Genomic DNA, 17,123 nt, shown 5'->3' on the forward strand with positions numbered 1-17,123 from the left:
CCACCACATAGTACCTCCAATATCTTGTCCATTTATTCCCAAAATTTTCTTCATTACACATATAATAGCTTGTTGCATTTGGGGAAGCAGTGATCAATATGCACTATGGTGGTAAAAGTATGGGCTTCTTGCTTTGAATCTTGGATCTACTGCTTGCCAGCTGTGTCTGGTATGACACTCCATCAGACCCCCCTTGGAGCACTTTGACAGTTTCTGTACACCTGTCTCCTTACATGTGGCTTCTGGCCACTCCTGGTATGGAGTGGTTTGGGGTGGGGTTTTCTCCTTTATCTTCTAACTGCCTGTAATTCTTGTCAGAGAACTGTTTGAAGGCTACTGAAACTGCTTTGTGGTAAGGCTCAAAAAGCCAGAAATACCTGGGAGTTTGTGTCTCCCAACACCACCATCACCCTGCTAATGTGGCCCTTAGCCAGAGATTGACCAGGGTAGAAGTATGAAGGCCCAGTTCTTTTGCCATGAGTGAGGACAAGCTATGACATCTATGATGTCACTTACATTCCAGAGGCCCCCCACCCACCCACCCAATTCAATCAGGCTGAGGCTGGGACTTCACCTGGAATTACATCCCTGTTTGGTTTCTTTTCCTCTCTTCTGCTTCTTCCAATTCTTAGAGAAATCCTATATAAGCCCCTTCATACACAAATCCTCTTCTCCAGATCTGGAATTCCAACCTGAGACAGGTACTTACTATAATTCACACTTGGCAAGCATTTAATAAACATTACTCTTTATTATGTTTGCCATTAATAGCCATTATGAACTCAGTAACACTTCAAAATGAACCCGTATTTTAGAAGTTATGACCACTTCTAAATACATTGGAAAAATAATTATATATGTGTAAGACATTATAGATTCAGTCTATAACCTGCAGGACAGTCTGGACACACTAAGGTGGTCGTATAGTTTTCAATAGCCCACTTTGGGAAATATGGCTTTAAGACAACTCCCTTACTTCACTGAAAACTAAACCAGGAACAAGAGAATCTACGTGAATGGTCCCAGGCCTAGAGCTAAGGAGTAGCAAGCTGAATCAAAACCCAGGTCTCCTGCCATTTTCACTATACACTTTATGTGGCCACTGGTCAGTTTTCAGAGAGCACTAAACCATGGGACCTCGGAAGCCTGCTCAGGGCACTGTCAGCAACTCTCCCTCAATGGTTACCGAAGGCTTGTGTACATACCCAGGCTGGATGTCTTAAAAAAAAAACTACACAGAAGCTTCTGTATTCCAGAAGTGTGTCACTGAGAAGGGACAAAAGACCAAATGCATGAGAAACATTAAGAAAATGCCCATAAAACATCAGGAAGTTGAGATTAGAATAAATTTACAGATGAGACAAAATTTAGCAGACCTATTTCCTGGTGATTTTCAGCATATTGTTCAGGCAGTAGATTCTTTGGTTCAAACAAACTCTGTCCTGTCAGCCCTCTATCCAACCCTCACTGTCCAACAGAAATGCCACCTTCTCCTGGCAGCCTCCTGGGATCTTCAGAGTCAAAGTGCTCCTTCCCTGTCTTCCCAGCCACGGCCATCTGTCAAGCCTCCCTTGGATCCTGCTTCCTTTTCCCCTACACTGAGGACACTTGAGAATACCTCACCTTCTCACACTGGACACTTCAATGGGCTCTGTTTCACCCACACTCACACCCTTAGAAGAGCATCTTGCCCACAGTGGATGCTCAATGAAAAGCTCTTGAATTGGGGACGCCTGAGTGACTCAGTCTGTTAAGCATCTGATTCTTGGTTTCAGCTCAGGTCATGATCTCATGGTTCATGGGTTCAAGGGCCACATCAGGCTCTGCACTGACAGTGTGGAACCTGCTTGGGATTCTCTCTCTCTCTCCCTCTCTCCCGTCCCCCCTTTCAAAATAATTAAATAAACTTAAAAAAAGAAAAGAAAAAAAAAAGCTCTTGAAGTGATTGCCTATAATCACACCACAACATTGATAGCATCAACCAGATCAGGGACTGACAGAATCAAATACCTGTTGTGGCCCCGTGTTGGGCTCCACCCTGAGCATGGTGGGTGGGGAACATCTGGAAGGACTTTGAAGAGAAACAGCCCACACACTTCCATTGCAAGATTTGTTACTATCTGTAGGAAAAAGCATGACATGAATCTGTTTCAACTTATGCAGGCATAGATCCTGGGTCAGTTTTAGGAAGCCACTAAAAGGGATGTATGTATCAATTGATTGGGAGTATTTATCAGGAGGGGATGAGGTGAGACTGGAGAATAAGCTCCAAAAGTTCAGCTTCACTGAGGACAAAACTAAACCCTTGTTTTTCCTGCAGATGGGGGATTTTTCTATCTGAGGATAGGCAGCACAGAGTAATCCCCAGGAGAAAGGTTTCTGGAAGGGCCTGTCCCTTCTCAGAGGTTCCCAGGGCCAGCCTGTCACAATTAATAAAGAGGTGCACCCGATTACCTTAAGTACCACAGGCAGGCTGGTGAGGTTCCAGACCCACAAACACAATAGGATCTGGAGAGAGAAACAAACCCCTTGCTGCCAAGCACCACCTGCCGTGTACCCGCACCCTTCAGGGCAGAGGCCAGTGTCTTTTCTGCCTAGCTCAGCTCTTTAAAATCCATCCAGCAATGTGAAAAATGCATATCTGCTGGCATTTTCTAAAAGGAGTGGTTAGGAGGCACCCTGAGCTAGCCAGGAGGATTACTGCTTTCTCTCCCGTGACTCACTGGCTTTCTTGTCAGGAACCCGGCCCAGAAAAGAAGGAGAAGAGGACCTAGAAGTGGCCTATGTCCAGGAGTCAGTCTCTGAGGGCCCTAGGCTCCCCGCTATTCCCCAGCCCCTTTAACACACCAATTCTCAGTCCATCAAAGCCTGCTTTCAGGAGGGATCCCAAGAGCCATGTTTATGCCCTAAAGGCCATGGTTTCCCAAAAGGTATTCACATATATCAAAAAAGGAAAAGGGGGATGCCTGGGTGGCTCAGTCAGTTGAGTGTCAGACTCTTGATTTCAGCTCAGGTCATGATCTCACAGTGGTGAGACTGAGCTCCGTGTCGGGCTCCACACTAGGCATGGAGCCTACTTAAGATTCTCTCTCTCCCTCTATCCTTCCCCCGCTCACATGCCCTCTCTCAAAAAATAAAAGAATTAAATTTTTTTTAAAAAGGAAAAGGGATGTTTTCCCCAAAATGGGTTTGGGAAATCCAAAGTTAAAAGATATTTATTTTCAGCGTGCCTGGTTGGCTCAGTTAGCAGAACATGCAACTCTTTAAAATTTTTTTTTTCAACGTTTTTTATTTATTTTTGGGACAGAGAGAGACAGAGCATGAACGGGGGAGGGGCAGAGAGAGAGGGAGACACAGAATCGGAAACAGGCTCCAGGCTCCGAGCCATCAGCCCAGAGCCTGACGTGGGGCTCGAACTCACGGACCGCGAGATCGTGACCTGGCTGAAGTCGGACGCTTAACCGACTGCGCCACCCAGGCGCCCCAGAACATGCAACTCTTGATCTCAGGGTTGTAAGTTTGAGCCCCACATTGGGTGTAAAGATTACTTCAAAACAAAATCTTTAAAAAAATAAAGATGTTTATTTTCTTGAGGACTTCTCAGAGCCTTTACAACCTAATGAGAACTGGGAAATTCCAACAATATGATACAGTATACCACATTTTCCCAACATGTTAAATCATTAACATGACTTAATCATAAAACACTTTACCCACAAGCATCTCCTAGAACTAGCAGAATTTAATTCAATTTATTGCTCTTCTACCTCAGCAGGTTCCCAAAGTGTGGTCCATGGACACACTTTCAAGGATCCATGAAGTCAAAACTATGTCTGTAATCACAGCAAGATGGTATTTGTCTTCACTGTGTTGACATGGACATTGATGGTACAAAAGCAGTGAAGGGGAGGGTAAGACTGATGGTGCCTTAGCATATATCAAGGCAGTGGCCTCAAACTGTGCTAGTCATTGTACCCCTTACTGTCACATACTCCCAAGAAAGAAAAAAGTTTTACTTAAGAATGTCCTTGATAAACATAGAAAAGCATTAATTGTACTAAAGCTCAACCAGGGAATATACATATATTAAATATATTGTGTAAATAAATGAGAAATATATGCAAGGCACTTCTGCATACTAAGTACAATGGATGCCTCTAGGAAATGTTCTTGTGCAACTGTTTGAGTTGCAAGCTGAATTGGTCTTTTTTTTTTTTTAATGGGACACCATTCTATTTGACTGACAGACAAACTATGGTTATACAGATTTGGGTATTTGGCAGACATTTTCTTGGAAATGAATGAAATGAGCATATCTCGACAAGGAAAACAACTGACAGCATTTGATGTCAATTATAAAATTTGAGGTTTCAAACAAAAATTAGAATTTTGGGAAACTTGTATTCACCACCATGAGTTTGACAGCTTAAAGACTCTTAATGAGCTTGATGGTGACATTAACAAATGTGCTATTTTGATATGATACAAAATGAAATATGTCAACATTTGGAAGATCTGAATAACTCAGTGAACTAATATTTTCAAAATAATTAATGCATGATGTTACAAAATCTTACATGGGTATAAAATCCATTCAAAGTGCAATTTAGACCAGTGTATTTAAATGTAACAGAGTATGAAATTTTCACTGCTCTGGTTTCAGATTCTATATGCAACCTCCTAGAAATTACCACTTGTCAAGATTTGTTGTAATGTCAAAGAAAATATCCATAAATATCTGAAATGACTATTTAAAATACTCCTCCCTTTTCTGGCTACATACTTCTACAAGTTGGATTTTCTTTACCCACTTCAACTAAAGTAACATACCACAACACATTAAATGCAGAGGCAGATGAGAATCCAGCTGCTCCTATTAAGCTAGACATCAAAGAAATTTGCAAAAGTATAAAACAATGCCATTCTGAGTCTCACTAGCAAGCATTTTTTTGTTTTGTTTTGTTTTGTTTTGGAAAGTATAGACTTTTTTTTCAATAAAAAAGTAATGTTTTCTTGTAATGGTTTTACTATTGATATTTTTTAATGAATTAATAAATATTTTAAACATTTCTCAATTTACGTTTTGTATCAGGGATATGCAAACTTTTCTGTAAAGGTACAAATAAACATGTTGGGCTCCATGGTTCATACAGTCTCTGCTGCAACTAATCAACTCTACTGTTATAGCATTGAAGCCACATAGACAACATATAAATAAATGGGCTTGGCTTTGTTCCAATAGCATTTTATTTACAAAAAAAAAAAAAAAAAAGTCATGGGCTACGGGCACCTGGGTGGCTCAGCCGGTTAAGCATCCGACTTCGGCTCAGGTCATGATCTCGCAGTCCGTGAGTTCAAACCCCACATCAGGCTCTGTGCTGACAACTCGGAGCCTGGAGCCTGCTTTGGATTCTGTGTCTCCCTCTCTCTGACCCTCCCCCGTTCATGCTCTGTCTCTCTCTGTCTCAAAAATAAATAAACGTTAAAAAAAAAAAGTCATGGGCTAGATGTGGCCCATGCACCATAGTCTGCTGACCCCTATATTTTATGATAAATATCAATAGATACGACCGACTTAAAAGCTCTTTCGGGTTCTCACTAATTTATAAGTGTAAAGGGACCCCACAACCAAAAAGATTGAAAAATGCTGTTCTACCTGAAGTATGATCACTTTATCATCTTCAAAAGGAATTTCAGACACAGAGAAAGAGGAGATATGTTGGGGTGGGAGCGCTTCATCCTGGGGTCATCAGCCTGCTCCGGTTCCCTGTGGGGATGGATCTCGTAAGCAATAAAAGGCTTGGGAAGGCGAGATTCTGACTGAACACAATTGCACTCCACAGTGGCATTTCCAGTCACCTCTGGAATCTACTTCATCTAGAAAAAGACTCAGTTTTTGGCCACTGTGAGGCCACTGCCACTGCCATGAGCCTATCCAAATGGACAAATAAACAAAATCAATAAAATCCCATCTTCACAAAGACAAAAGTCACACAATGCCAAAGTGCATCAGCAGGACAACCTCCGACCAGCAAACAGTAAACAGCAAGGGGTTCTCTTGCACTCGGCCCCCTGGCGAGACGGGACTACATGGGGGTGAGGGTACCGATCCTCACACAAGCAAAACCCGTCAAACCTAGATAGCATACAGAAGATCCCTGACTGCTCGGTGCATGCCAGTTATACAAGACTCAATAGGCTTGGCAAAAGGCTGGCTCCTCAGCCCTCAGCTTTTACTGTATATTTTAATGCAGGAACTGAGTCACACCTGCAAATCTTATGACAAATGATGTTTTATTAACTTTGAAGAGTGCCAACTCATTTCCTGGGTTCCAAGCCAACCTGACATAATAGAGTCCTTTCAACAACCCAAAAAGTTGGTATAATGTCCAAAATATTTCAAGGAATGAACACTTCTTAATTTGTTAATAAGTTATGTGTCAGTCAGCTCTAATAGGATAAAAGCCTATCATTAGAGACCCAAAGCAAACTCACAGCACCTGCCATCACCTTATTGCCTAGTGGACCTTTTTTCTTTGACTGTTTTTTTTTTTTTCCTTCTAGCAATGCTTTGTGTGACAAGAAGAGTTTTCTGGTGCCTTTCACACAGTTGGCTCTCCTGTCCACTGATCTTCTGGGTATTTTTAGTTCACTCCCTTGATGATTTTATTGGATCAACATATCAAGCTGTGAGGTTGTGCAACATGGAATGTCAACACAAACAGACACATCTAGAATAGCAGTGTTCCCTCTCTGCCACTAGAGAGCATCCCCACCCCCATCAACACAGACACACACACATCTGCCTTTCCTCAGTCACAAAGCTATCCAATTGGGCCCTTCTCTTCACAATTCTGTTTTCGCCTCACTGACTGGCAAAACTCAGGCGTTCCAGCGTTGTCCTTGCTCTTAAAAGGGACAAGATCACTAGAGAAGCAAGGCAAACACTAACTACACACATGCAAAGAAATGACAGTCCACCTCTTAAGGGATAGACAAAGTGAATTGTCTGCTTACACTGGATAAAAGTAAGACAAGTCTGCATAGTCTTTAAAGATAGAGAAAAGTGCCTTCTTAGAGCAGAGAGCGTGCAGTGTGGCACCTCAAGTCATGAGGATACAGTGTGTTTGTGGGGCTGGGACAAGAAAGAAGGGAACTGAGACCTGTGCAAGAGATCTGAAGTGCATTTGAACTTGAGCAAGGGAATATAGCTCCTCCCTAAGTGGAGGGGGAGCTTTGTGGAGTCAGAATGTGGTGTCAAGGAAAACTGAGCCCTGGATCATGGAGGAAGAAGGTCCAAAGTCCAGCATGTTTGATGAGACAAGGAGGAGACATCACTAAGGTTCCAGCAAAAGCAGGAATTTACACCCTCAGTTGACCGGGAAATCTAGGATTTTCAGGTTGAGAGGACAGAATCCACAGGCCATAACACTAATCTACTGTGAGGTAATAGCCTAATCTACACTTTTTTGGGTTAACCAGGACAGACTACTTGGCCTTTTTGAACCCGTTTTCTCATTTATAAAATGGGATAATAATAGTACCTTATCAGCTCTGGCTGCCAGAACAAAATGCCATAGACAAGGTGGCTTAAACACAAGTGTAGTTTCTCACAATTCTGGAAGCGGGGAGTTCAGGATCAGGGTGCCAGAATGGTCAGGTTCTGGGGAAGGACTTCTTCCTGACTTGTAAATGGCCACTTCTTCACGGTGTTCTCAAATGGAGGAGAGACAGCATGTGAACACAGGTCTTTTCCTATCTTATAAGGACACTAATCTCACTATGGGGGCTCCATCCTCATGGCCTCTCTCCTTTAAACCTCATCACCTCCTCCTAAAGGCCCATATCCAAAACTATCACGTGGGGGTGGGTCATGCTAGGATGCAACAGAAAGTTACTCAAATAAGAGGACTGAAAGCGATCAGCAGAAGCAAGGAGGGGAAGGGACAAAAGTAGGGAAAGAATGTGTCTTGTTTTGTGGAAGCAACACTTCTAGCCAAGAGTCACCCAAGTAAGTGTTTCACCTAATAACCCCTTGCTAGGTGTGTCTCACCTGACAGCTCTTTACATGAGTCAGTTTGAGCTGAATTGGAGCCGAAGACCTATGCAGAAGCTCCCCTCAGTTGTCCGAAGTTACTTTTAGCTCATTATAATGCTAAGATCTCCTCCTATGGGCAGAGCTTTCCACCATGTTTGGAACATATGATGTATGCACCACCAAGCTGACACACTAGGCATGCATAATTGAACCAAAGTGCCTAAGCAAGCTCCCTGCCCCCACCTCTAATACACTGCACAAAAGCTGCCTGTACTAACCCCATAGGGAGACAGCACTTTACGAGTTATCTTCCCATCTCTTTACTTGTAACAAGTAACAAAAAGTTCTTTGGTTTCACCATTTCCTTGGGTTGTGTTCAATTTGATGCACCCCAAGCAGCAAACCCCTTGAGTCTGGTTATAGACTCAACATACAAATTTGGAGGAGACACAAACATTCAGTGTACAGCAAATGCCTACCACAGAGAGCTGTGATGATTCAGTGAAGTTTACACACATAGGGCTAATTTAGCACAGTGCCCGGCACATCACTGGAACTCATTAAAGATGACCATTTTTCTTATTCTTATTTGTTTTAGGGAGTTAGCAGAGGAAATATTTCCACAAGCCAGCACCACTGTTCACCCAGAGTTGTGTTTGACAGGCAGTTGCGATGGCATTTCAACAAATGAATCTGTTGCCTTTTACTGGAAGGTAGCCAGGCCTTGCTCTCTGGTCCCAGGAACCCACATTCCCCATGTCCATGTCACAGGTGCTACACAGAGGTCAGAATTACTGGGAGAGGCAGTCTTCCACATGGCCTGGTATCAGCGCCTCCTTGGCAACCAGGTAAAAACAAGGACCGTCCCGGAGTGTAAGAATCTAGGCAACTAAAAGGCAACTGACAGAATGGGATAAGATATTTGCAAACAACGTATCAGATAAAGGGTTAGTATCCAAAATCTATAAAGAACTTATCAAACTGAACACCCAAAAAACAAATAATCCAGTGAAGAAATGGGCAAAAGACATGAACAGACACTTCTCCAAAGAAGACATCCAGATGGCCAACTGACACATGAAAGAATGCTCAACATCACTCATCATCAGGGAAATAAAATCAAAACCACAATGAGATACCACCTTATACCTGTCAGAATGGCTAACATTAACAACTCAGGCAACAACAGATGTTGGCAGGGATGTGGAGAAGGAGGATCTCTTTTGCATTGCTGCTGGGAATGCAAGCTGGTGCAGCCACTCTGGAAAACAGTATGGAGGTTCCTCAAAAAATGAAAAATAGAACTACCCGACGACCCAGCAATTACACTACTAGGTATTTATCCAAGGGATACAGGAATGCTGTTCCGAAGGGACACATGCACCCCAATGTTTATAGCAGCACTATCAACAATAGCCAAAGTATGGAAACAGCCCAAATGTCCATCGATGGATGAATGGATAAAGAAGATGTGGTACATATATATAATGGAGTATTACTTAGCAATCAAAAAGAATGAAATCTTGCCATTTGCAAGATGTGGATGGAACTAGAGGGTATTATGCTAAGCGAAATTAGTCAGAGAAAGACAAATATCATATGACTTCACTCATATGAGGACTTTAAGACACAGAACAGATGAACATAAGGGAAGGGAAACAAAAATAATACAAAAACAGGGAGGGGAACAAAACATAAGAGACTCTTAAATATGGAGAACAAACAGAGGGTTACTGGAGGGGGTGTGGGAGGGGGGATGGGCTAAATGGGTAAGAGGCATTAAGGAATCTACTCCTGAAATCATTGTTGCACTATATGCTAACTAATTTGGATGTGAATTTAAAAATAAAATTAAAAATAAAATAAAATAATAAAAAGTGAAATGAAATGAAAATTAAATTAAATGAAATTAAAATAAATTAAATTAAATTAAATAAAAAAAGAATCTAGGCAGGAGTCTGTGACTAGACGGTGAGACATCCTCACTTTGTCTTTTCCCCCATAACGTGGACCAGTGGTTCTCAAACTTGAGTGTAAACCAGAATCCCCTGGAGAACGTGTTAAAACACAGATTGCTGAGTCCCACCTCCAGAGTTTATGAATCAGCAGGTATGGGATGGGCCAGAGAATATGCATTTCTAACTAGTTTCTAGACGATGGTGACGCTGCTGGTTTTGGAACTACACTTTTGAGAATCACTGATGTAGACTGTGAAACAGAAGCTCCAGCAGTTTATTTCTCATGACAGTCCAATAATTTTAATAAAAGGCTGACATTCCAGTAACTCCTACGCTTCCCCCCAAGATTCCAAATTGAGGATAAAGTCAGCCACTGTGATTTTCAACACCAGAAAAGGTGGCATCACTTTGAAAAGTAGAAGTGAGGGGCGCCTGGGTGGCTCAGTCAGTTGGGCGTCCGACTTCGGCTCAGGTCATGATCTCGCGGTCCGTGAGTTTGAGCCCTGCATGGGGCTCTGTGCTGACAGCTCAGAGCCTGGAGCCTGCTTTGGGCTCTGTGTCGCCTTCTCTCACTGCCTCTCTGCCTCTCATGCTCTCTCTCTGTCTCTCTCAAAAATAAATAAACATTAAAAAATTTCTTTAAAAAAAAAGAAAAGTAGAAGTGATCTGCCGTTATATTTTAAGCAAGAAAAAAGTAAAGCTCAGACAAGTTTAGAATGTGTTCCCAGGGTGTATAAGAGGAATTGTCAAGCTTTTGAAAACTAGAATTTGAATGGCAGGAGGGGTTGGAATTCTAAACTATCAACTAGATGATAATCTATCCCTTTTTCCCCAGCATTTTCTCTGACTTTGGACAGTCTTATCTTATCTCTGACACCTGGTGTGAAAACAAAGTATGTCAAACACTTGTTCAATTCCCACCCTTATGTTGCTCTAGGAAATAATTTGACTGACTCTTGTTTGTGCAAAAAATTCTTGGCTTCCTGTCTCTGGTTTTGAATTTCTCACTGCACCAAACTGGAAGCACAGCAGGTGAAAACATCAAATGCTTTTTATCCACCTGCACAACACTGGAGGCAATCCTCAGGGAATTCCTGCTGCTCACTGTATTTCCAGATCTTTGCCTGTCCACCCAGGCTTGCCCTGGGGTACAAGTTTATTGGGCCTCTCCTAGTCAATACATTTCTCTGAAATATATCAAGCCATGCTCAGCTACTTCTTAGACACCCCAAGCACTTAATCTTTACTTGTTCTTTATGAGAGAGTAGGCTGTTGCCACAGCTATGCTTGACAGTGGTTTGTTCCCTTCCTTTCCCAGGGAGGTTTGAAACCACAGACTTGAACACAAAGGCATAACTATACAGCATAAAAGGCTTTTTACTCAGTTTAAAACTTGGATTTTTCAACCCAGGACTCAGGTCTTCATGGAGTCCCTCTTTTTGAAGAAACTCAGTGGCATCTTCCCACGTTCCATCAGGACACTAGCTAGCCATCACCCTCTCTAAAGACATTAGCTTCTGTCAAACTAAGCACCACCACCAGTGAACCCTCATTACCATAAAAGAATTCTTCTAATATATTTCTTTTAGTCTTATTTTATGGGGCAGAGGTAACTCCAAAACAAAAGGTAACTTTGAAGGTTTTTTTCAGGTCATCTTCACTCTGCGTTTTCCTTCCGGTTGGGTGCTCAGAAAGCCTTCAAGTACCCCAAACAAACTTGCCATATTCCACCCATATGCACTTGATCTAACTCAGTTGTTCTCAACTGGGGGCAACTCTGGCCCCCAGGGACATTTGGCAATGTTCAAAGACATTTTTGGTTGTTCCAGTCGCGGTGAGGGATACTCCTGACATCTAGTGGATAGAAACCAAGGATGCTACTAAACATCCTACAAAGCTGAAAACAGCCCCACAACAAAGTATTGCCCAGCTCCAAATGTCAATATTGCCAAACTGGAGAAACCCTGATAAGTGACTCCCCAGAGGGAATGGACAACCCTGCTCCCAAAGACTTAGTTCCTATGAACAGGAGGGTAACGGACAGAATCTCTGGCTAAATTTCCAACCTAGAGAAAGCCCCTAGAACAGCAGTGATTCTTCACATTCACATGAAAAGAATGAGAATTTGAAGTTATGGCATCATCCTTGGAAGATGGGTATGTTAAGTTAGGTCCTCCCAGAAGAAAAAAGTACAAGAGGTTCATTTAGGAGGTAATCCCAGGAAAACTCAGTAGGGGAGTAGAGAAGTAAGATAGGAAGGGGGGGAAGTCATTAGAGGGTGTTGTCATCAAGCAAGTTACCAGTGTGGACAACAGAAGCTTAATCCTACCGGAGAATGCTGGGAAGACCTAGAACACTGTCTTTAGTTATCCCAACTGAGAGCCAAGGAAGTGGTGCCATTTACTAACACATCTTGTCAGTCACGGTTGAGGGCTCCCAAGGGCAACTGATTCCTCAGCACTTGTAGCTGGCCCAAACACAATTTGCTCTCAAGCAAAATCCTCACTCAAAGACTCTCAGGTGCTGACAGTTGAAAGTCAGGCTGGTTGGTGCACGAAACTGGTAGGCGCATGAAACTGGTAGGTGCATGAAACTGGTTGGTGCATGAAAGTGGTTAAGGATGCATCTTCTACAGTGGGATTGCTGGGTGTGCTCGTTTTATACCTCGTATTTCTCTCATGTTTGGGCATTTACAATGAGCATTTATTACCTCAGTATCAAGAAGAAAACACTTGAAACCTACAATACCAGACGGAAATGCAAAAAGCATAATTAAAACATAGGAGTAAACACAGCTTTTGATACTAGTTAAGCTCTCCAATTTAAAACTAAGAACAAGGCATTTCAAAACCATACTTTACCCAACATGAGATAGAGGTGATCTAACTTGCAGTGTTGGTAGCACCGTCACTGTAGATCTGCCATCTCAAAGCTGCCATGCCACAAAGCTCTGACTGCATAAAGCTCCTGGACTGGACAGGATGAGGAAGCCAAGGCAGAGGTCATGGTTTCCTAAACTTCATGCCCGGGCTTGGATTACCTGTCTATAAAATTTGAAAATTCAAACTTGTAAAAAGTATTGCCCCGAGCTTCAATTTTAAAAAAAATCTATTAACAAAGTAACTCAAGCAGAGACAAGAATGTTACAGGAAAATTAACTGATTTCAGTCAACGTTGGAGAATTAAAGCTCCCATTCCATTTGACAAGATCTCACTTTCCAAAGTTTGGTGTTTTATCAATTCATATACAACATAACTAGGAACTCTAAGCCTTATCAACCATCAAATATTTTGTCACCTTTTTTTTTGCATTATTTTTTTAATGCCCAAGAGTCTAAACCTCCACTAATACTCATAAAAGAAACTGAACTTGTTTCAACTGTATTAACTAATACAAGATGAACTAATTTAAATTATAATAGTATTCAGAAAAATGCAATATTAGTCTGGGATTAATTGTAGCATTTCTCCTATCAAAAGAAAGTTATCAATTATTCTAAACTTAATAAAAACAGTTTAAACAAAATCTTCAGATTTGAAAAGTACCTCAGAAAATAATTGTTATTGATGTATATATTCATTTATTTGATACTTAGCTCCAATTTAAAAGATCAATCATGAATCTGTGGGAAGGATAAAGTGTGGAGATTTTTGTGATGCCAGATAAGGAGGATATTAGTAAAGCCCAAAACAATACACAAACGCACACACACACTTTTGTCTTTTAAAGTTAATGAACATATTTGAGACATTTTCATTCAGCATAAAATATATATCATTTTAACTAGAAACACCCATCTTTTTGAAATACTAAATATTCAATAATTAATGAAAAATAAGGAGGTTCTTAAAAAGTAGAACATGAATAGATTATTTCTATAGTATCAACTCAAGAACTTAAAATTCAGCTATGTCACTGCAGAGTAAAAAGCACATTCCAATAAAAATAAGTCTGAGAGGACAGTTCTTCTGCTTTTGCTTATTCCCAACACCAGGTAGGTCAGTCACCTCATCCAAGAGTCTATGGATAAACATTCCCTTAAAGAGTCCTTTAAGCTAAAACTTAAAGAAGGCAAGATACAACTTCTTGAGAGTGGCTAAAACTCACATTCTAGACTGTGAAGGACAAACATTTTTCTGTGGCTAACCCAGAGCGCAATGTACAGAGCAAACGCACAGTTCTGATATCTGCTTCCTCCTCCTACCACTGTGGTCAAGACCTCAAGTCTTCAGCCTGACCCTTTCTGGACCCGTCATCTCCTTAGGTGTGTCTCATGATCATGACATTTTTCTCCTATGTCATTGCTGCACTGAAATTTCTGTTTATTTGTTGAAGTCATCTTACAAATGGGTGATCATTTCAAAACTTCTTTTGGACACTGTACTCAAGGTGGTGTAGGGAAGTGATATTTTCATTCACCACCCTACTCCATAAAGAAAGCAATGATAAAGTGTAAAGACAGAAAAACAAAAGTATAAACTTGGGCTCAAAAGCCAGAAAAAAATCTCTGTGGACCAGAAAAGAATACAAATGCTAAACAGTGAACTGGGCTGAAGCTGCAGACTTACTGGGGTCATGTCAAAAGTATGTAGCAGACCACCTGCAAAGGCTCCCACTGGCCAAAGATGGAACAACTGCAACAGCAAGAAGAATAATACCTACAAAAAACTGAAACCCAGTAAAACTGAGAACTCCAGAGTTGATAATGATAACTTTTTTTAAATTTATTTATTTTGAGAGAGACAGAGAGCATGCAAGCAGGGATGGAACAGAGAGAGAGGAAGAGAGAGACAATCCCAAGCAGGCTCCATGCTGTCAGCACAAAGACCAATGTGGGGCTCAAACCCAAGATCCGTGAGATCATGACCTGAGCCAAAATCAAGAGTTGGAAGCTTAACCGACTGAGCCACCCAGGTGCTCCAATAATGATATTTTTTAAAGAATTAGTTGCCTCTTGAAAATTCTAGAGAATCAGGACACTTGGGTGGCTCAGTCAGTTGAGCGTCTGGCTTCAACGTTTAAGCCCCACATTGGGGTCACTGTCAGCCTGTCATCACAGAGCCCACTTCAGATCCTCTGTCTCCCTCTCTCTGCCCCTCCCCGACTTGAGCTCTCTCAAAAATAAACATTAAAAGAAGGGAGCTAACATGGCGGAGAAGTAGGGGATCCAAAGTTCCCTTGTCTCTCAAACACAGCAGTGTTGAGGGCAAAGGACTCTGAACTCCGAGAGTCCGGGTGGCAAAGTGACAGAGACACCCCCAGGGACCTACCAGGACAATGTGATGGGCCACAGGTGCGTGATTGCGAACGGGGAGAGATAAAATGGGCAGCAGAGGAACGGAGGGGAGGGATCCCCTTCTGCAGGAAGACAAAGGGAAGAGAAAGAGAGGATGGGGAAACGTAGGACTCTATCTGGACAAGAGAAAAACCACAGACTGGGATGGAGAAATATCCAATCTCTAACTGTGGGGCTTTCTCTGCACTGGGGCCAGCTGCCCTGTTCACACACCTGGGGAGGAGGGGAGCCGGTCCCAGGCTCAGTAACTAGTTCAGAGGCGCAGTCTGCAGTGAGAGAAAGTAATCCCCTCCCTGGAGTGCTGTGGGAAGAAAGTATATGGCCATTCAAAGGACAAAGACCCTGCCTGTGCCCACCAGCCAGAAAACATATATTGGGTGGCAAAGAGTGGGAACCTTAAAGACATCGGGGTTTAAGTCCCAGCTAGCTCCAGGGAGACAAAGGATTCGCAGAGTGGGACAAACCACGGGAGGCACTGTGCAGTGGCACGGGGTGGCTCTTCCCCGGAATCAGGGTGCACGGAGTGGGACTCTTTAAGACATCGGGGTTTAAATCCCAGCCAAGTGCTAGGGAGGCACGGGAGTCAGTGGAGCAGGACAAACCACCTCATTTGTGCCCCTACCACGGTGAGGATGGCTTGAACGGAGTGGTTTGGGGCACCTGATCCGTGGAGGAGAGACTGGGGGGTCGCCATCTATCTCCCCATCACCAACAAGGTGGGGCTTCGGGGAATGGACAGCAGGCCCACACGGGAGGCAGAACCACGTACACTGAACCACGCCTCTCTGCACCTGGTAACTGCACATCTACTGGAGCAGTACTGACGCTGACAAACCAGACAGCCCCTCCTCCAGACCAGGGCTGTTTCACTGCCTGGTTTAATTCTTGGATAATTCTTATTATACATATTCTATATATATAACATAGAATATAGAATTATATATATAATATATATAGAAAGAACATATGTATATATGGAAGAATATACACACGCATATGTATGTATACTTACATACATATATAACACATATATATACATATATAACACACACATACACACACATATATATATATATAACACATGTATATACATATATAATCTTCCTTCCTTTTCTCCTTATCTCCTCCCTCCTGTAGTCTGGTTACTTTGGTTGTTGGTTTGTTTAAGCAGAAATATTTAATCTATTCTCTTTATACATGATGTACACCTCCTTCTTTATTTTCCTTTCTCCCTCTGAATTAAGCCATATAGTTTCTGTCTGGTCAATTTTATTTTCTTTTCCTTTTCCCCCGCCTCCTTCTTTATTTTCCTTACTCTCTCTCTGGATTAAGTCGTATAGTTTCTTTGGTCATTTTTATTCTCTTTTCTTTTACCCCTGCCCCTGTCATTTCTCTCTTTGTATGGGAGAAGGCCTCTTCCATCAGCACCGCCTCCACCCTGTTGGCTACTTGTATCTGGTGTTTCTGGTTTTTTTTTGTTTTGGGGGCTTTTTTTGTGTGTTTGTTTTTATTTTTTGTTTGTTTTCCTTTCCAGGCCTACTTCAACAAACAAATCAAAGCCCACCTGGTGGAGGGTCCAAAACATCACTACAAGTAGGGAGATAAAGTAACCAAAGTCACAACAACAAACAGCAAGTAGCACACTCCAAAAAACACCTCCTGAAGGGCCAGGCCCTGGACAGTGTATGACCCCTCTTTAGTATAGTAGTGCTCACAGGTGCAGGGCACATAACAAGCTTTTAAAACACATAGGGACAGAAAACTAGCCAAATGACAAAACGAAGAATTCTCCTCAAAAGAAATTCTAGAAGAAATGACAGCTAAAGAATT

The 17,123-nt window shown here is 42.2% G+C and overlaps 1 protein-coding gene across 11 annotated transcripts in view; it reads right to left on the reverse strand.

Annotated features, from left to right (window-relative positions):
- RNF113A (ring finger protein 113A) overlaps positions 1 to 17,123 on the reverse strand; it is a 511,139-nt gene that overhangs the window by 477,795 nt on the left and 16,221 nt on the right. For all 11 annotated transcript variants that reach the window (XR_006200724.1, XR_006200726.1, XR_006200725.1 and 8 more), the window contains exon 2: positions 12,858 to 13,040. The gene's annotated coding sequence lies outside the window, so the exon portion shown is untranslated. The remainder of the gene's footprint in view (positions 1 to 12,857; positions 13,041 to 17,123) is intronic.

Source organism: Panthera leo, chromosome A3 (assembly GCF_018350215.1).
Source record: "Panthera leo isolate Ple1 chromosome A3, P.leo_Ple1_pat1.1, whole genome shotgun sequence".
Taxonomy (NCBI): domain Eukaryota; kingdom Metazoa; phylum Chordata; class Mammalia; order Carnivora; family Felidae; genus Panthera; species Panthera leo.